Source organism: Pseudopipra pipra, chromosome 3, assembly GCF_036250125.1.
Source record: "Pseudopipra pipra isolate bDixPip1 chromosome 3, bDixPip1.hap1, whole genome shotgun sequence".
Taxonomy (NCBI): Eukaryota; Metazoa; Chordata; class Aves; order Passeriformes; family Pipridae; genus Pseudopipra; species Pseudopipra pipra.
Genome location: NC_087551.1, coordinates 1324505 through 1345769, shown reverse-complemented (window position 1 = coordinate 1345769; position 21265 = coordinate 1324505). Strand labels below are relative to the sequence as shown.

Below are 21265 nucleotides of genomic sequence, written 5' to 3'. Positions count from 1 at the left end.
TCATGTTCAGCGCCACAAAGTGGGACATGTACGGAATGGTGCAGTAAAACACTTTCACAATTATTATTTTCAAAAGCAGCCCAACAGCTTTATAGATCTGTGAGTGTTGACTAAAACATATGGACCTGTGGGTAACCCAGCTAAGAAAAGCCTCAAGCGCAAAGACAACCTCAATACCCTCAAAAAATGGTGTAAACACTGATGGGAAAAAAAAAGCAGATTCTTAAAAGGCCACATAAGCATTTGACCAGCAGAAGCCTTTTGACATGGACCTGAAAAAATATTTCCATCTCTACATGCAAATGCTGACTTTGTGACTGGTCCTGACAATTTATTTATGAACTAATCCAGATAAAACCAACTAATTAATGCATTGCTTTGAACTCTCTCCAACAACACCATGCCACCCACCAACGCGGCTCTTGGGGCGAGGTTCTCCTCTTTCAGGCAGTCGGGTGCTGTTGCCATATTTATTCTGTTTTCTAGCAGGAATTTGCATGCATTTATCAGCACTAGCTATAAGCGGGGCAGACGCCTCTGGGGGAGGAGCAGGGAGGTTGTACAGGGATGTGAGCGCTGCGGGAACAGCGCTGGGCATCAGCCAGTGCCCAGGGAGACCCCGGGGCCGGCCCTGAGGAGCACGGGGAACGTAGGAACGGACAGCGCACCTTTGTAAAACGTAACAGTTACAAGAAATGCGGTTAAACGTGTGGGCAAGGCCGAGCCCCCTCACAGGGGCAGAGCCCCCTCACAGGGGCCGCGCGCTCCCTCACGGCTGCCGCGAGGGCACGGCCGGGGGAGCGGGGGCTGCCTGCGGCCACCACCGCCCTCAGGGGCAGCGGGACCGGGGCTCACGGCGGGGCCGACCCCGCCCCGAACGGCGAAGCCGGGGCCGCCCCTCAGGGCCGGGCCCGCCCTCAGGGCCGGCACCGCCCTCACCGTGCATCCGATCCCGCCCCTCACGGCGGAGCAGAGCCCGCCCTCGCGGCCGGGGCCGCCCCTCGCGGCCGGCACCGCCCTCACCGTGCATCCGATCCCGCCCTCCCGGCGGGTCCGGGACGGCCCCTCCCGGCGGAGCGCAGCCCGTCCCTCCCGGCGGGTCCGGGACGGCCCCTCCCGGCGGAGCGCAGCCCAGCCCGTCCCTCCCGGCCGAGCCGATCCCGCCCTCAGGGCCCGCCCCGCTGGCGCCACCTGCCGGCGCGGGGGCGCCCGGCACGGCCCCTCCCGACATGTCGCGACACGAATCATCCCGCGGGCGACAAGCAGCGCGTTACCGTCGCTCATCGGCGGCGTTGGTGCCCCGGGCGGCCCCGGGACAGCAGCCCCGGCCGGTGTGTCCCGCGCTGCCGAGCGCAGGCGGGCCGCGGTTACATAAGGGGCCGTTGCCGGGCGGTGTCAGCGGTCAGAGCGGGCGGGAAGGAGCCGCCGCAGCCCCGGGAGCTGCGGGCAGCGGGAGAGCGCGAGGGAAACGGGCTCCGGGCCTTCCCCACGGACAAACAAAAGGATGCAGCAAAGGCGGGGGGAAGGATTAAATGCCGCTCGGCGCGACTCCGCACGGCACTCACCAGCTGATCCTCAGCGAGCATCGGGCCTAGGCAACAACCTCCCAGTGATCCCTGGACACGGGCAGGAATCAGGGTTAATTCCAATTAAATCCATAGAGCAACCAGGGTATAAACAACAAGGGGGAACAGATTGGTCGACAGCATCAGTTTCCTTTTTTCCTCTATTCACCAGTGCCCAAGAAAGAGAAGATGGAAAAGCTGCAGCTCCAGCTGTCAAAATAAAAGCAGTGACCCCAAAATCGGGATGCAGTGACATGTAATTTAATATAGATGGAACAAGCCGTGGGGTTTCATTTGTTTATGTTTCTGTGCTGTTTAGACATAAACATAACTGGATCCAGAATAAATTCAGCTCCAACTTGTGCTTTGTCACTTCTCTCAGCCTCCCTGAGCATCACACAAACAAAATCTATCCCAGATAAAGCTAAATTGAGCATGAAATGGCCTGTTATCCCACACCTATAGGGCTGGAAAACTTGCATCCTTGTTCTGATTCCAATAAAAGCAGCGCCTCTTTCCCTGACATCAAGCTCCCTTTCCTGGGATGTGGCTCCACAGCACGGGGACAGCGGAGAGGGAGAGCAGGGATAAAAATCAGCACCTTCCGTGGCGAGGGAAGGGCAACACGACAGAATCCTGATCCCAAAACAGACCCAGCTCCACAACGTGCAGCCATCGCCTCTAGCCTGTGCTGGAAAACAGTTTTCCTTGACTCCTGCTGCAGCTCTGATCCAGCACAACCCGCTGGAGCCTCCAGCAACAGGGAGGGAAGATAAACATGAGCTCCAGCAGAAACCTCCAGGCTCTGCCTGCAGGAGTGCAGGTCCTGCAGCTGGGCTGGGCCACAACAGCACATCTTGGTTCTTCATTAAGGATGTCCCCACATGACTTGAGAAACACCAGCAACTGCCCAGAGAGTAACGGGGGGAAAACGGTTGGGAATTTTTCCGGAGCTCTTAAAGCAGCTGAGTCCGCTATTAATGACCTTGAATGTAATTGTCACCCGTGGAATCAGCCCTGCACTCGAAGGACACATGCTGAAAATGCTGTGTGTGTACAGCACACACATACACATCACACACACACATATTTACAGATTTATTTTAACCTGACACGTGCAGGGCTCTGCACGAAGCACCCACCAAACCCACAGAGAGACCCCCAGGGAACACAGAGCACAGGGACAGAGGGAAGCCTTTGTCACTTAAACATCCTGGCCTGGCTTTAAGCTGGAACACCCAGCTAATAAAGGAACAATGTTTTCTGTGGAGAGCCAAAGGTAACACAAATTCCAGCTGTCTACATCCCGGGCAGCATCCTCCAAGCCAAGCCACGCTAAGGTTTGGTAAACACAAGCACAACAGGATCGAGGCACTTTAGAAATGGCAGGTCCCAATTTCATTACCATTCCCAAATCAGACAGGCTCTAGGGTGTTATATAGGGCTCAAAACCAGAGAAAACAGGCACTGGGGTTTCTCAGCTAGTCCAGATGCTCCTAAACTCACCTAGGCTCGGAGATATTAGCAGGCAATTCCAGGGATAAGGAGGCACAGGGGTGTACTAACAAACAGCATGGAGCTGCTCCAGGCCCTGAACCCACAGCACAGGCCCTTCAGGACGGGCAAAGAAAGGTCTGTACAGCCCCAAACTTCTTCACTGATAAAATACAACACTTGCCTTCTGCCACGGATACAATACCAGATACAATACCAGACGACCTCATGAGACAAAAGAGATCAAACTGTTTCATTTCAAAGCATTCTTTAAAACCTATTGCATAATTGGAGGGCGGGGGGTTGGCATTATCTTCAAAAAGAAGAAATGGCTGGAAGAAAAAAAAAAACCAGCTACCAGGAAGAGCATTTTCTCAGACAGCTTTCAAAGGCCATATCCAGGGGTCAGACCTTTTGTATTTATTTACATAAATACACCAGATTCTGCTCTGTTTTTTTCTCAGATAATAGAAAATAAACAGTTTTATTCAGCCCATCTGAAGAATGAATTCATTTAAAAAAAATTCATTGGCTACTTTTAAATGCAATCATGTCATTCACTAAACAGGCTGAGACTGTAATCCCTGAAGTTCTGCCATAACCACACATCTGGAATTACTTCCTAATAGTTACATTTATCTTTAAAGTAAACACTGTTTTTTCAAGAGTTACTATTCTTCCAAGAAACACGCTAAGCTGTAGTTAAGATTCATGTTGCTCTTACCAAGGATTGTCAAGAGGTTTTCATGGGGTTATGATTGAAGGAAATATATTTTGAACAGCAATCCCCAAATGGTCCCATTGCTTATGTAAACAGACACACAACCCAACCCATCACAGGGTTTCTTTCTGGCATTAAAGATGAACTGTATGTTTGTCTTGCATTCCCACTGCATGTGTGACAGGGCTGAAGAGGGGACACGGACACCTCCATCTCCAGGTCACATCCCCTTGTCATCTCCTGGGGACAAGCATGAGCACAGCCACTGTGACAGAGACCCTACAGATCAGATATGCACCTCAAACAAACCAAAATTACACACTCCCTCCTGCCTGGTATCCCTCTGAAACCAAGGCTGGACGAGCACAGAAATCAATTCCATCACCCTTCTTGCAGGATTCTTTCCCTCCCAGTCTGTACTTCTCTCCTACTGGTGGCTCAGACCATCTCATCAGTGCAACAAATTCACTTTAGAGCAGTGATTATTATTTAAAAAAGGAAAATCTAGTTAAAATATAACCAAACTTTGCATTTATTCTGAGCAACATTCAGTTCCCTCTCAACAGCAGCACAACAGACATTTAATAATTTTTGAAATGTCATTTTAAACTGATATTTAAGCTGGGGAATAAAAGTTCTTCTGAACTCCCAGCCTCCAGCCACATTTTGTCACCCCATCAGGGTGAGATTCTCACCTTAAGCTTCCACAGAGAGGAAACTGGCACAGGTCAACAGGGACACCTTGGGAGAGGCTTGAGAGTGGACGCAAAATGAAAATACACAAACACCCCCACAAGGCAAATCCTCGAGTATTCACAAAATACTAGTTAGAAACCCAGAGCCCTGCAGAACCCTTGGACAGAAAAATTGAACTCCTGAGCATTAAAGCTTAGAAAGACTGGGAAATGCACATCCCAGTTCCAGCCACTTCATAACCGGCAGCCCAAGGAGGTGGTTTCCAGCCTCTGCCCCTGCTCAGACTTTGTGTGGCTGAACTGCAGCACAGAACTTCCAGGGACAGGAGCTTCCCTGTCCTGACAGGGCAGTGGGGATAACACACTCACTCACATCCTGGCTTGTTGTTTCAGCTGCTAAACCAATCCCAAAATAATGAAGGCAGTAACTCAGCAAGGCTGTGACTCCCTTGACCTCCAATATTCCCTCTCTCGCATGCAGGGTCTGGCTCCCAGTCCCATCTTTCCTTCAGCAAACAGAACCACATTGTTTCTGCATTTTCCAGCCCCAGAGTGCTCCATGGTTTTGTCTCTGCTTCCCAAGCCAATTGTACTTTGTGGTGCCGACTCCTCTGGCTGTCCAGGCTCCGGGATGTGGAGGCCGAGAGCCCAAAGCTCCCTGAAAGGTCACAGCCAAGGGGGGACAGGCTGTGCTACCAGGGACTCAAATGCCACAATCAGCGTGTAGGGCACTCCAGGAATGCACAAACAAGACAAGACTGAAGCCTCTTTATTCCCAATCCAGGCTGGAAAAGCCTGCAAAGGTCATTAAAATCATGCAGCCCGTCCTTCACGAGTGAGCTCTGCTTCCCACAGCTCAGATAACCCATCACTTGAAACCAGTGACCAGGGAGTTAGGAGTGGTTTGCAGGCTCTCATTTTCCTTCTGAGGTCCCTGGGATATCAGACTCCTGCTGGGACGTGGGTACATATTAAATGAGCACTGAAACAACTTCAGGAAGTGTTTGTGCTGCTCCCTGTGAACAGCAACAGCCCCACTGGAGACGCCAGTGCTGCCAGCGGGGGACTGGTGCACACCCAGCACCACGTGCACAGACAAGGAGTCCAACACAGCCAAGGGCACAGAGGAGCTCAGAGAGACTCAAATAGGTTGTTTAGTAAACGTGAATCTCTGCTTCAAACCTTTCAGTTCCAGCACAGACCATCAAAACCTGATCTGATTCTCTCCGCATTTAGAGGGACAGAGTTTCGCCCAGTTTCCCATCCATTACCTGGCAAATCTGGATTCCAGCTTTTCCTAAAGACTTTACAATAATTTAATTGATATATAGCATCCTAATTTGTCCTCTGTAACCTGAGGCAGCTCCACCCAGCTGAGGATGCAACCCAAGATATGCCAACGTCCTTTGGAGAGCCTCCTAAACACAGAGGGGGCAGGGGGAGGCTTCAGAGGGATTTCATCCTGGAATGGATGACATGGATATTGCCTCAACCATCCTTTAGAGAAGCCCATGCTCCTCCACCAACTATACAAACCATGAAAAGTCTAAACCAGAAAAAATCTGAGACATTTTAGGTAGAAAGTGGCAGGTTTTGGAAATAAGTTAATAAAGGGGAGCACAAGGATGAGGCAGAACTGAACTTACCACACGTAGCACTTCAGGATGGAGTAAGCAAGCCCCAGATCCCTCCTGGGACTGCCCTTTCTTTCCCCTCATCACTTGCAGAATGTAAAACACATTGTGCCAAGCTGAGGGGAGGGCTCTGTGCTCAACCCTCAGCTCATTCCTCCATCCCTGCCGACAGGGAAGGGCTGCTGGGATCCAGCAGAGCCTGTGTGACACAGCACACCCGTGAGGGTTGTGGGAATAAACCCCCCCACGCTGCCAGTGCCAGGCTCAGCTCAAAGAATACAACATCTTTGCTTAGTTTTTAGGAAAAACACAGAGTACTCAACCTCTTTCCTGTGTGTTTATGGCTTTCCTTCAAGGATCACTGCTGGGCAAGGTGGGTTTTGTACGAGTACAGTTCAACTCCAGTACCTACCCCAGGTAACCCATGGCTGCTCAGGTGAGACCCACGGATTAAACACGGCTTCAACTCCCAAACCACCTTTGTATCCAACGTGGCCAAAGGAAATGTAACTCAGCACCCAAAACATCTGCTGGAACATCAGCTGGGCGTTCTCTAAACCCACCATCCTGTTTTCTGCTTCTGAGTCAACAAAGGAGTTGCCACAGATTTCAATCTGCAGCTCTTGGTCAATCGCTTTTAAAAAACGCTTTCACCACCTTCATAGTGTTTCCTGTGTCGGTGAAAGACAGCCTCTGGAACTACTAGGATATCTGGGAGTGTCCTGCCATGCAAATGGCTTGGCTGGAGAACACCTGGGGCACCAGCTCAGCTCTGCAGTTTCTCTCCCCACCTCCATTGCTACATCCCAGTTATTAGATCTCCCACCCATTTTCAGGAATACCTGCATTTCTGAGTAGGGTGACCCATCCAGAAAGTGCCTTTTCCAAAGCCTAGGCCTGGGGAAGGTGTTCCCATGGAGGTAAATTCAAGTGTCAGTCAATGAGTTCTAAATTTGCCAAATCTGCCCTTCAAGCTTTGCAGCCTTGTCCTGGTGCTCGGCCATCCAAAAAGCAAACGGAGCTGGGTCACTTTGAAAAGTGACAAATGAGCAGCAAACCCAGGGCCTGTGTTCTGGGGGGGCTGGAATAGCATCCTGAATGCTGGGAGGGCTTTACAGGACAACTCCTGTGTGCCCGTGCACCGATCCATGGCGTCACCTGCACCCAGCAGCTAGCACGCCAGTCCTTTTTCTGAGGAACACCCCACTGTCAGCAGGCCACTAGTAAACACTCAGAGAGAAAATGTTGACCCTGGAATTGCTGATGTACTTCACTAGTTATCAACAGGCTTCCAAAGAAACTACAAAAAAAAAAAAAAATTCCTTCCCCAGTCACAGAGCATTTAAAGGACAATATTTAGTATCACCGTGTTCTAGAGGCTATCTGTGGGTTGACCTTCACCAGAAGAATGTGAAAATACAGGGCAACTGTCTACAGTGGTATTTACCTTTTTCCAGAGTGGAAAAAAACAAAAAGTCTATTTTAGTATTTTTCAAGTGCTCACACAGTGCAGAGTTCCAGTAAAAACCCGGTACCCTTGGAAAGGAGTTTCCCGTGTTCTGTTCTCTACTCTGACCCAGCTTAGGAGAAGCAGAGCCTTGGGAACCTGCTATGTGGGTGGGAAGGGCTGGAAGCAGAGCCACCCCTCGGGTCTGTCAGACAGTTGGCTCCCCTTTGGATGAAGGCACTGCTGTCTGTGCAGAGAGAGCTTCACGTCTCGGCCTCAGCCACAACCCAACCTTGGCAGGCAGTGCCAGACACCCCGAGTGTCCTCGGTGACATCACTGTTTATTTGGACAGTGCTCCAGCAAACTGGCAGTGCCAGGTGGGACCTGGCTGAGGGGCATCACGGAGACAACACCAGCCCACGGGCCCTGACATCAGCAACCCACAACACAACGTTCCTCAGGGAAAAGGTACCACCCGGGAGTCACCTGGTCGTTCAGCAAATGCTGCGATTGCCTCTGTGTGACCACACGAGCTACTGATATGGGGTTGTATCTGTTTTGTTCATTCAAGTGAAGAGAGACACAGCCAAGTTTCTGGGCAGGGAGAGGCACCAGAGGGCTGTGCCACGGGGCTGCTTCAACCACAAAGCCAGAACTGGAGGGTTCTGCCCCACTTCTCGGGCCTACGCAGAAACGACCCCAAGTTACATGTACAACGAGAGCACCCCCAGCCCTGCCCTTGCTATGTGCGAGCACAAGGGCTGCCTGCAGGCACTGCCACGCTTCCCTCAGGAGCACATTCCCGTCTCCCGAGGAGATGCGATCGCTCTGACCTCCTTACCGGGAGGAGGCTGCCAAGCACGCAGGCTGAGCGCTCAGCCAGCTGCCGTCCCCGCTGCCCTTCCATTCCCCCTCTCCCCTTCCACACCCCACCCTTCCTCAAGGTCCCGGCTCAACCAACAGCCGTCCAACCTGTGGCTGAGTGGGAGTGAGCGGGAGCTCTGCCCAGGCTCCCGTTCCCTTCCCGGCGGGAGGGGCTGCCGCCCACCCGCTCCTGCCGCAGTGCCGAGCTCAGGCACCGCCGGAACGAGAGGCGGCCGTGGGAGGCTCAGCACACTCCCAGTCCTGGCGTGTCCCTGAAGGAGAGGGCACAAAACCAGGGAGGAATGTCAAGCTACGCTGATTTACACCTCGACAAACCTCCTCCGCGCCGGAGGTTTTTATGTAAGGGCAGGGAAAGGCTCCATCGCTCAGCCAAGGAGGAGAAATTCGGGACAGGCTGCGTAGAGGAGCCTCCTCCCTCTCGGAGCTGCTGCTCGGGGGAGGCTGCCTGATCGATGACAACTTCCAGGGAGGAAGAATGAGACTGAGCTGTTCTGGCTCTGCCCCCAAACTGCAGAGCAGCGGTGGGAAACCGCACCCAGGGAGACGCCCAGGGAGAAAAGGATGTTTTGTTGCGGGGGCTTTTGTTCTGGACTCTGTTTATTAGCGGTATTTCACAGCCAGGCAGGCATGGAAGCAATTTAAAGGGCCAGGCTGGATGAAATAACCTGCTCCGCAGTCGGCAGGTTTTGAATTAGCAAACAAACAAGCAACAAACCCCAGATGCCGGGGGCGGGAGCGGGGAAGGGTTTGCTGACACGCTCCAAAAGGGAACAGCAGGCACAGAGCTGGAGCAACAGCTGGTTGCTGCAGCACACGGAGCTCCAGCACCAACGCTGAAGGAGCAGCCCCAAGTCCAACAGCCCGGGACTGTCACTAATGAGACACGGGACAGTCACTCCCCGGCAGTGCCCAGATACCCACCTGCTCTCACACAGGTTCTGCTCCAGGAACCAGAGATTCCCAGACCTCCCCCCTGAGCGAGCTCTGCTTTAGCCAGAGAGGCTTCGTCGGCCCCGGAGGTCTGGACAAAGAACTGGCCTAGCAGAGAACCCTGATTTGGACAGTGTGGTGGTCCCAGAGGAGACCACTCCAGAATATGCACTTCCCTGGGATATTGGAACCCAAATCACAGCCAGGATCACACAAAGCTTTGCCTCTCCACGGGCAAACTTAGCACAGCACTGGAGCGTGTCAAAGGTACCATATGGATTTTAACTGCTCTCTCTTTAATGAAAATAAACCCAGAATAACTTACAACAGGACAACTTTTTGGCGAGATGATGTGAAGACAGTGCTTAACTGTTGGTCAGGGAATACTGGAATTCCTCTGGATTAAGAACTGGTTGGAAAGCAAACTGAGAAACAGAGCAGTTTGATACTAAATACCCACTTGAAACCAGGGGTGTTAAAAACGGTTCTGCCAATTCGCACAAACTGCAGCAGCACTGCACATGCACATCCCTGACTGTGCTAAACCAAAACCATGGCCAAAGCTGCTTGGAGAAGAATCCTTCCCCGGGAAAGGAGGGAAATGTCAGCAGTCACACAAGTCAATCACCAAGTCAGACAGTGCAGGGCACGATTCTACAGGGCCAACAAGATTTCTGGTTGGAATAACCAAGCACAGCTTGAGCCGCTGGCTCCCAAAGAGGAGGAAACGTGTCTCATCCTCCCCAGGGGAAACAAAACACATCATCCACTCATTAGTTTCTTGGCAGAGGAACCCAGAGCACCACATCCAAACCGGCCTCCTCATTCTGAACTAAGCCTCTGGTGGGTTAGTGGGCACCGACCAGGGGAAGACAACAGGTAAAACCGAGCAGATCCCCTGCATTTGCCCACATGGAAGTTTTAAATGGACACCAGCTGTTAATTCCTTTCTACATTCTTCACATTTTTTTTTGGCCAACTCCCCACAAGACTAACAGAAATCTTTCCCCTTCAACTTTCATCTGATGCATAGATAAAATAGTCAGGCAAGGAAGAGAAATATATATCATAACTGCCTTCATTGAAACGCACGCCCGCAGCCCTCAGTGCATCCCTGCCCTGGAGATGGGTTAAAGAGCCTTAATGCCACCTAAATTAAGTCAATTTGTTAGTCAGGACATTGGTGACCAAACAGTTTGAGATGCATCCTGGGAGGAAAAAGCACACAGGCCAGAATTTAAAACCCTGGGAAATAGGATGAGAAGAAGGGAAGCAAAAGCCCAGAAAAGCTACGTCTTAAATAACTCAGGTCAGTATTTTGGTTCTTTGATGTTTCAACTGTGGTTGAGAATTTTTTTTTTTGTTATAAATATTTTAGTGCACATCCTTATGTGCTGCCTCGTGTGAGATGGAGATATTTATCATTTTATATATGACACAGCCATGACTCTTTCCAGGTTTTCCATGGCAGTTTGCTAATACCTGGAGTGTTGTCCTGCATGCCACCCCCAAAACACTTCTCCCAGTGAGTCCAGCTCCCCTAGCCAAGGACAGCCACCACAAAAACCCCAACCAGCCCTGCCCAGCTGACCCCTCAAGCCTGGAACTTGGCTGCACAACCAGCCAAAGGCATTTTCCAGGAGGCAGGGCCGGGAAAAGGGCTCCTCTGCTCCCCAGGGCCACACACGCCGGCTCCCCGAGAGCAGCCCGGGGCACGAGGTCCTGCTCCTTATTCACAGCTCTGGATTCTCCAAGCAAAACAGGCAAATAAACACACCAATGACATTGTCTCCTTCCAAATATCCCACTATTGCTATTGGCACTTGGCTCTGAGCAGCTCCTGCCCCACGTGAGCAGGGTTTGGTGTGCAGGGAGCGGCGCCGCCCGCCCCACACACCCTGGGAAGGGAAACGGGAACGGGAACAAAATAACAGCAAACTGGCCCAAAACCTTCACGGCCCTTTGCGTTGGGCTCACGGGGAAACAGCACCAAGTATTTCCACACCGAGGCCTCAGCCCCATCTCACGGGGGAAGAACCAGGAGCAAACCCACTGTAAGTGTGTGATGGCTCCAGGCGCAGAGCCCCGAACCCGCCGACAAACCCCACGGTCACGACAGCGCAGAAAAACCTGCACGGAGCAACGACAGGGAACATATCTGATGATTATTTCTTTCTGATTGCAGGGTTTTTTTGTCTGGGAAATGGATCCTGAGCTGGCACAGGCCCAACCCAACAGCTGCATTGCTTTTCTACTTCCACAAACACTGGAAAAGTCAGCCAAAGCCCTGTTTGTGCTGGCAGACACCCAAGATTTTATTATTATGTACTATTAGTTCATAGTGAGAAATGTGCACTACGGGGGAAAAAAAAAAACTGGAGAAGCTCAATAATTGGGTACAGATGTTGAAGATTTATGGAGCTCTCCCCAGTGGACAGGATCTTACAGATTGTTTCTATCACCTGTTTGCTTTTGGAGTTTTTAATAAGATAACTATGTGTGCTATCCTGGAAGAACATTCTAGAATTCCTCCTTCAGAAAGCAATAACTTCTGATCTCCGCTTGTCTCCTCTCAGTAACGATCTCCCTTCAGAGTTCCATAAATGCCACTCGATATTCATTTCATATTTAAATAAGATCTTGGCAGTTGCTTTCATTATCTGGCAACTTTCGAATGCAATCAGACTATTTCTTTCTTACTTCGTGGCCCAAAAACTAAACCTGACACATCATGCCAAATCCCCAGCAGTTAGAATTCATGATTAAACCTCTCAGTATTCCAAATACCTAATGACTTCTGCCTTTTTTTTTTTTTTCTTATTATCTGGCAAGTGACATCTGCTCGACATTTTTGGGGACTGCTGCTTCTGGTACACAGAGCCCCAACCTCACTGAGGCCCAAGGCTCAGGTTAAGCTGCCTGCAAAAGTAACCCAGTCCCAGCCAGTTTGGTTCATTAAATCGATTCTACAAAATATTTGGAAGGTGCAAAGTTCTGGGGCCGACAGCAACCACTAGGAAAGAACAAACACTGGGAAGTCACCGGCATTTTTCATAACTGACCTGTGATGGTTTTGCCATTTCCAATCACGTCACGTCACGAGTGATTTCTTTCCACCAGCACAAAACGGCGAAAGGAGGCACATTCCACTTGGTTGTTTTTCCAAGCACTTATAGAAGAGGATAAACCACCAAAAAAAGGTGGTATTTCTGCAAACCAACACAGTGATGCTCCTGCTGTGGCACCCAGGCTCCCTCCCCTCCGTGCCCACGCACACCTCGACTTGGCCAGGAAACCTGGCAGTTCCCTCCACCTTTCCCACAGCTGCTGGTCAGTCCTTCCTGAACAATGACTTCATCCTTCCCAGCCCGTGGCTGACACAGCACAGGTCACCTGAAGGTCGGGACCTCGTCACAGATTCTGACACCCAGTTCCCAGCCGAAAAAGAGTCGATCTGCTAAATTTGGTTGGAATAAGTCTACGGAGACTAAGTTTTTCCTACAGCTCTGAAATGCACTTTGTCAGTCACAATTGTGCTTTTAGGGAAGAAACACTTGCACTGCACACTGACTCCATCCCCGGAGCAGTTACTGAGCTGTTCCCTGCTGTTCCCAATGGATGGAGTGATGGCCTGAAACCCTTTTGGGTGTGGTTCTTCCAGGTGTATAAAAAGTGGCTCAGAAAGGGTTCTGTATCTCTCTCGGAATTGGCACAGGCCACCCAAAACTGCTCTAAATTCCACCCTGAGGCAGGAAAGCAGAATCCAACTCAATTCATGGGGTTGGGGTTTGCTTTGCTTTTATCATCAGGTTTGAATCTGACCAAGTGCCTCCAAGGACAGCAAAGCTGCAGCACAGCCTCTGTAGCCCATTGTATCCAGCTCCACTGTAGTTTCTGGAGTCACATCCCTGCATTCAGGGCTCCCTATGGAAAACCTCCACCTTGTCTCTGAATTTCAGAAGACTAAGGTCTGGAATTGTCTTGGGTTATGGAAATAGATGAAGCAATTCCTACGCAGGGAGGAAGAGACATCCTTCACCTGCCATCATTGCTGGGACCCTGAACACATCGGTCAATATTATCTCAGTATTATCTTATTTCATGTACCTGCAATGATTCTTCAATCTAATAAGAATTAAAAAGCTATAAAGGAAGAATAAGTACAACAGGGTGATACAGCCATGAGGGAACGCTTGCAGACAAATGGCAGAACCTTATTTAGCTTTTGCTTTTGAAAAGCTCAGATTCTCACAAATTTCACATTTACACCTGCAGGTTTACACTAACAAAAAAACATCAACAACTCCCCCCCCAAAAAAAAACATCACAGCCCTGGGGCCATTTAGAAAGTGCTAATCCTGATCATTTTCCACCTAATGACTGTTTACTACTCAGCCCTTTTCAAATGCCTGGCAGCTCTCCAGGTCCTCCTGCTTTTCCCTTCTCCCACACATCCCTCCACAGCCATCTTGGAGGAGGACAAACCTCCAGAGGGGAGAGCTCTTCGCTGGCTTTGCAGGCTCTAAAAGCCTCGTTTCCTGGGGGAAATCCTGAGCGTTGTTTTCACTTTCAAGGCAAAACCAAAACCTTAAGGCTTTCAAAGCGCTGCCAAATGAGAGCACAGAGAAAAAACAAAGAAACGCTCAACCAGGGAAGTCCTTTCTTTTGAAGGATTTCAGACCCAACGCTGGTTGGACAGTTTAAATGCAGTGGGACCAGTTCTCTAAGCCCGACCAGGAACAGATTTGAGCAGCCCCACCCCAGCACTTGTTTCAAATGCCATTCACTGTCACTCGGCGTTTCAGGCTGGAACAATTATTTGTGGTCGGATGCTCTCCCCGCTCCCCGACCAGCTGTGCTTTGATCTCACCCCCGGAGCTCCCGTGGATCTGGAGAAAGCCCAGCTCCCCCCATCACCAGAAGTGCAGTGGAACAGCTCCTCAGGGAAAGTGCAGCTCCCCCAGACCTCACAAGTGGTGCTGGCACTGCAGCCTGGGGTGGACCAGATGTGTCCTGGAGCCCTGACCACCATCCTCTCCGTGGCTTCCACCCACACGTCGGAGCTGGCTACCACCAAAAAAGGGAGGAATGACACGGAAAAGCACAAGGAGAGCTTTAACTGGCAAGGTCAGGCCAGCACTGCGTCCCTTTGTGATGGGAACAGGGATGAGGCTGGATCCCAACACACAGATCTAAGGGAGGATGGTGGCTGTTCCAGGAATAAAGCAAAAGCATAACCAATCCAATGCAATCAATATTTTAAATGAAATCAGCCCAGCCCCTATTCAAATCAGGTCAGCAGTAATTAAGGCACCCTTATTTGGAATGGTAAAGCCAGGAAGCGCCTGGATCAGTGTGTTTCTCCAAGAGAATACATTAATGGGAGCGTTTGGAAATGCGTGATGCACCCGTAAGAGGCTTTGATATAAACCTCGGGATTACACCATGCCAGCTTTTCAATTATTATACTCCACAAAAAGCCACGTGCTGGGGACAGCAAGAGGTTAAAGCTGAGCTGGGAGCAGGGCTTTGTCCTTTCTCTTCCTGTTGGTTTCTACTCGGGCACCACTTGGGATTTACTGTGGCCGGAGAGAAGCACCGCAGGTGGAATTCTACATAAAACACCTCTCTTAGTGATGGCATCAGGGTCAACAACACACAGGAAGGAGCCTCATCACTTCAGCAGGGACAGCAAAAGCAACCCCTCTTGTTTCTAGAAGGATCTGCTTGGTTGGCTCCATCTTAACACTGTCTCACCACACGGCGACTCAGCCATTTTAATTCCTGAATGCTGGAGTTGGCTCTCCCTGCTCTCCAGGCTGTCTGGAGACCAGGAGTCTCTGTATAAACCACATGCAAGTGAAGGCTGGAGACAAAAAACAACTGAGTGAGGCAGAGGGAAGGTGCTGGATGAGCAGCAGAGCGTGGTAATGCCACTGAATAAGTAAAAGCACACCATTTTCAGATTGGATGTGGCTCCTTTTTGCAAAGAAAAGCTCTGCAGTGTGGTTCTCCTGGGAGGGCGATGAGCAGTGCAGGCTGTGTGTGTGCTGCTCCAGCAACAGCCCCAGAGAGCAAACTCCTGCTCCTTCCCAAGCCGTGGGAGAGGGCAATGGATGGATCTCCAGCATCCATTTTGGTGTTTGTCACCCTGCAAGTGCCTGAAGGACAAGCCCTTCTCCAGCTATTCCACGGGAATGCTGTGCCCAGGAACTGCTAGGAAGGGGCTGGAGCTGTAAAAACCCCGGGCCAACCATGACAAAAATATATTCATGCTGGCCACCACGTTCTTGTTTACCCAATACATTATAAAAACTAGCAGCAAACCCAGGCTGGTTACCTGAGCTACAAACATCCAGAAAAAAAACTATTTTGGTGAGCAGAAATTTTAATTTACATCTGCCCAGCACAGGCTGCAGAAGGGCAGACCCAAACAAGCCATATTTGACACAGATAGATTAGACAGATGGTACAGCATAAAGGGGATTTGTGCTTGCTTGACTTTGGCATGGCTGAATTACTTATTAATTGCAGATACACAGCAGTTATGCTGGATATTTGGCAAAGATTTAATGCCTATTAGAACTTCATACCACTCAAAATTACCACAGGTCCTGTACACCAGCACGGGGGCTGTTCTGCAGCTCAGTTCTGCTGCACACTTTTCAGAGCCTGTTGTGATGTATTTTGATGTAAAATGGATATAAGCAGCACAAATACAAGTGCTACCCTGTTCCAGAAGCTTTGGGCAACCTGTGAATGTTGGGAAATTAACTGAGAGACCAATAGAAATCCTGATCTAAAATAAAACCTCTGAATTGCTGGAGGCTGCTGAAAGCCTCCAGCTTCCCAAGGCAGGCGCCCAGCCCTCTGTGTTCCTCTGCTCCCTTCACCAGTGGCTGCTCTCAGATTCCCCCTGGTGAAGCACAACATTAAGAGATGTTATTGCAGGGAACACAGAGGGGGTGAAACTCAAAACTGGGGACTGTCCAAGCCTGAGTTCACACCAGAAGCCCACACACAGGGCAGGAACAGCGACACTGAACACTGATTTAAAACAGGCCATTCTCCCTGAGGCTGCTTGTACCTCAGGATCAGCAGTTCTGGCACCACTGTGACCATCAGAGCCCCATCCAGCATCATAATTCCAAGGCCTTTGGGCACGGTGACACCTGGGTGGATTTGTTGCCTTGAGAGCTGCAGCACAGCAAGGCACCTCTCCAGGCTGGCCAAATCCAGGACAAAGCAGTGCTGGGTGTGGGTTACAGGCAGGAGGGGAATCTGGAGAGCAGGAAATCATGGAGAGCCTCAGACATTCCAAACAACCCCAGGGCTGCCAGGGCCTGCCTTCCCTCTGAGGGACACCAGGGCTGGCATTTAGGGATGGAAACGATTCCTGACTCTCAGCTCCTCCCAGGCCAAGCAGGGATCCAGGAGCTCCTCTCCCAGCCAGCCAGCACAAGGGGAGGGGCTGGGCTCCCCTATCCAGGTGTCAGGCAGGAGCAACCCAACCACACACAGGTTATCAGACAAAATAGAACAGGCACCACCAACCGTGCAAGGGGAGAGCTGGGTAAATAAACCAGCAAGGGGACAGACTGTGGCTCTGGAGAAATGGATACTCACAGTTCCAGTTTACATCTCTAGTGTTAAACCTTCCTCTGCTGATTTTGGACACTGAGTGCTAGGAGAGCTCCATGCCCCATTTGTTCCTGGTGACAGGGGGCAGGATTGCTGGGCACTGAGTGTCCCTCACAGGCTCTGAACTGGGAGGGGTGCAGAGCACAGGGTCTGTGCAGGACAGGCTGACTGCACAGCTCCTGCATGTTAATTAACCACTAATCATGTCTACTGGTGGGTTCACATTCAGCCTCATCACCATTCCCTTTAGCAACAGAACTGGCAGAAAACACCAAAACTAATGTTTTACCCCCAAAGTAACAATCTCTGCACACCTCATTTGAGACAACATAGCACTGAGAGTCCAATCCAGAGTGTCTTCCTTACCTGCACGATGCTGGAAGCTTCATTTTATCAGCTGTTGGACACCAACAATCTCCCATCCAAATGAACTGGGTCTCCAATGCTCCAAGCCCGAGGCAAAACTGTCACCTCCCTCCTTCCCTTACTCCAAACAGTCACCTTACAGCAGCTCTGTCTCTAGCACAGGGATTTTGGGACCCTGCACCCTGCCCAGGCTTTAGGAAGGCTCACAGGACCAGAGGAGGGTTGTCACCCTCTCTGCAAGTCCAGGGAACACCCACAAAGATTTCAACCAGAAAAAAATCACACCCATCAGACCATTTAATTCACTGCAAGTTAAACAGGAAAGTGGACACAGCACAAAACATCCTGGGAGGAGCCCTGAGAGCAGCAGGTGGCCACAGGGCTGTGCAGGAATTCTCTAGCCCTGGGAATGCTGCTAGGGCTTTTTTTTGGTCTTTTTTTCCCCCTGTTTAGGGTTTTTCCCCCAGACCACCTGAGCACACGTGAGCCCTGTCTGCTGTGGCAGATCCCTGCTCACTGCCCCGGGCCACCCTGATTCCCAGCACAGACAGAAGGCTCTCCCAGCTGTGTCCTGGGAACTCCAGTTCCTACCTCAGCCCTCGCTGCTTCACTCTGATTGACAAAGGAAGACAGGGACAAATTTGCCTTCAGTACCCATGCAAAGGTTGGGAGGAAGGAGGTCCTGAAGCAGCACCACCAGGGGCACGTTGGAAGCTCTGCAGGAGCTGCAGTTGGGCTCGTCTGCTCCTCGGGCAGATCCTCTTTCATCCAGACCAGCGCAACTCCCTCTCCTTCCTCCCACTTGAACCTGCCACTGAATTAATTGAGGATGGTTTATGAGCATGTTGAGGATGAGGGATCAGCAATCTACCCCTCCTGAGAACAGCCAGCCATAAGTCTGGACAACTTCTCTTTCCCTTCCAGCCGAAGTCTCGGCATTCCTCCTCACATAACTTTGGGTTTTGCTCACCTTTACAAAGCTGGCCTGGCTTCTGTCAGTGAAAAGTGAGCACTGGAGCCAAGGCCCCTTAAGCTATTTCAGATACTTTTACTCTCATATCCTCCAACAGAAACCCCAAGCCATGGCTGCAGCCACTTGGGCACAGGTTGGCAGGGTCAGGAGATGTACTGGCTTGTAGGGACCATGTGGCCCCACACAGCCCTTCAAACAACATTTCAGAATGAAAGTAGCTGAAGAAAACTGAATGAGACAAAGGATGTGGGGATGCCACACAGACAGGGGAAGGTGGTACAGCTGGCAGGAGACACCGGGATCACTGACACCACCGGGAAGTGCCACCACACTGTCAGGGAAGCGCATGACCTACACACCTGGACTGTCCAGAGCTGGCACTGCTCACCCATCTTCTTTATCCACAATTTTCCCAATGCCACGGAGAGGAGGATAAGAAGGAACAGAGGCAGGCCCTGTGCTCACAGCCTGCGAGCGTGCTCTGCCCAGGAAACAATGCCAGTGTCCAGAATTTAATCCCTCCAGGATGTCACTGAATTAAAATAATGCACTTAAGTGCTCACCAAGCACTAACGAGGTGCTGCAGCTGCGTCAGACCCTTTATGCAAAGTGGTTAATTGGGCTCAGGTAAAGGCAGCAGGGGGGCACTGAGGGCCTGCCCAGCACACCCAGGGGCACATCTCACCACATCACTGTCACCTTCCAGACACCAGCCATTCAATCCTGCCCTGATTACTGAGGGGAGGGTAAGGAATGAATGAATCCGTGTCTGCACAGACCTGAGCTGAGGCAGCCACCTTTAGCAGGAAAGCAGGTACAAACCTCACCTGAGGGACCTAATCCGAGGCGAACAGATGTGCTCAGTAATCCTGGCTCTTTACATCAGCAGCTGATCCGGGCAGAGAAACACCACTGGCTGATGGAACAGCACCCAGAGGCCACTGCAGAGCAGGACTGAACCCTGGGGTGGTGTGTGAGCAGCCATCCCCTCCCCTCTCCATAGCAGGGCTTCTCCTGCTGCTCCACCCGTGGTTGGAGTCCATGGCCCTTTGGGTTTATGTGGTTCAGGGCCAGTCGAGTGCAGAGCTGTGAGCAGAGCAGGACGGTGCCAGGAGAGGTGGGAGAACACAGATGGGCCCTCTGTTCCTTGGAGCACCTCCTGAAGGTGGGCAGAGCTCCAGAGCCAGTGCTGGGGCACAGAGGGGGAGCTGGAGGGCCGGAGGGCCGCGATCCCGCCGCGATCCCAGACAGACGGACGACAGGGAGATTTACAGTGCCCTTCCCTCCCCACCTCAGCCTGGCAGCACAGCACCCCAGCCACAACAGCATTCCTCCTGGGATAAATCCAGGACAAGCCCCTTAGGCCACATATCACAGTGTCAGCACCCAAACTCATTCTGGTTGTGCCTTGTGGGATGTGCCCTGCACAGGGATATATCCTGCCCCAGGGTTCTCTCCCAGGAGGACTCTGACCAGGTTTCCAGCTGGAAAGAACTGGCTGAACCCAAGTTAAACTGATAAATGTTAGTGCTGGTCTCCTTCCTCCAGAACGGAAAAAAGGATCTCTTTTCACTTGGAACTTCAAAGGCAGCGAGAACAGTCCTCCCATGGCTCACCTGGACCAACAGGATTATATGGTCAAATTAGATTTTCCTTTGCCCTTAATTTTGGCTAAACAGTGTTTGCTGAAAGCCTTTCTGGCCTTCATTTCCATGATAAAAGGTGGGCATTGTTTGGCTCCTTCCTTGCCTCATAATATCATTAAGATGACATTCAGGCCACATGACAAGTCCATTTTTTCCCCCATTAAATCTACAATGGTCATTCCTGTTTGCTTGTCCTCTACTTCACCCCGGAGGAAATTCTGTTTTCCAATAACTCTTTTGTTGATGGCAAACTGAAGGAAGTTATTTTGCTGAAATGGTATTTTATTATTAAATTTTACTTCAGTTAATGCACAAGAACATGGGGGGGGGGAATAAACACCTGCCTTTCATTTGTGCATTCCTGGAGCGTGTAGGCTGTGGGTGTCAGCACTGGGAGCACACATCCCAATTTGCCAAGCCCTTGATCTTCCCACCGAGCTCAATCCCTGGGATCTCTCCCACCCTTGTAAGTGGCCTCCCAAAGGCAATTAGTGGCTTGCTGCAATATTCCGTGGTTGTGGGTTGAACCCACAGCCTCTGGAGGAGGCAGGTCTGCCTCACACAGCCCAGGCCCTGGCCCTGTCCCGCAGGGATCGGGCTGGGAGGGAGCCTCGTCCACAGGAAATGCACTTTTCTGCTTTAAATCTGGCATTTTTATTTTCCTTCTGCTCTGTTATTTCCCTCGTTTCATTTTTAGCTGCTCCTCGCTCTCCTTTGATCCACTTCCTGCTCCTTTCTCTCTCCCACCCACTCCTCCTCTGTGTTCAACAACAACAGATGAGGGGTGAAGGGACAGGGGTGAAGCCCCAACTCCCACACAGCCCCAGGCTCGGGATCAAACCTTAGACACTCTGCATGTTTAACTCCTCGGCCGAGGCCAAGGAGAGAACTTCTCCATCTATTCACAGCTATTTTTAACGCTGCAGAGAGGGTTTAGCATTTGAATATCAGAATTGTAATAGCATTTGTAGAAGGGGTGGCCTATTTTTAGCAATGCAGTGGCTCTGTGGATGATTTACAATCGCAGCACTGTAGCACAGGCAGAGGCAACCAAAGAAGACACTCTGACAGCCAGTTCTGTGCAGGAGGCTTGTGCTTCCCGTGCCTCCGGGGTTCTGCATGGAAACAGAGCTGGGGAGACTCACCACAGACACCACCATGCAGCACAAGCACAGAAGTTCCTAGCTGGAAAAGCTTCTCAGCACCAGCTGCTGAGCCCAGCCTGGTGTCCCAGCTCACCCAAGGGCTGGCAGGGTGGCACACACTG

General features: G+C 51.1%; 1 protein-coding gene and 1 long non-coding RNA gene across 4 annotated transcripts in view; one reads left to right on the top strand and one right to left on the bottom strand.

Annotated features, from left to right (window-relative positions):
• The window catches only part of SPTBN1 (spectrin beta, non-erythrocytic 1), a 114752-nt gene that overhangs the window by 81528 nt on the left and 11959 nt on the right, over nucleotides 1-21265 (bottom strand). The gene's annotated exons all lie outside the window — the stretch shown is intronic.
• LOC135412346 (uncharacterized) lies at nucleotides 705-20327 on the top strand. Its single transcript, XR_010429605.1, has 2 exons — nucleotides 705-10681; nucleotides 11558-20327. It is a non-coding gene; the product is annotated as an uncharacterized LOC135412346 (long non-coding RNA).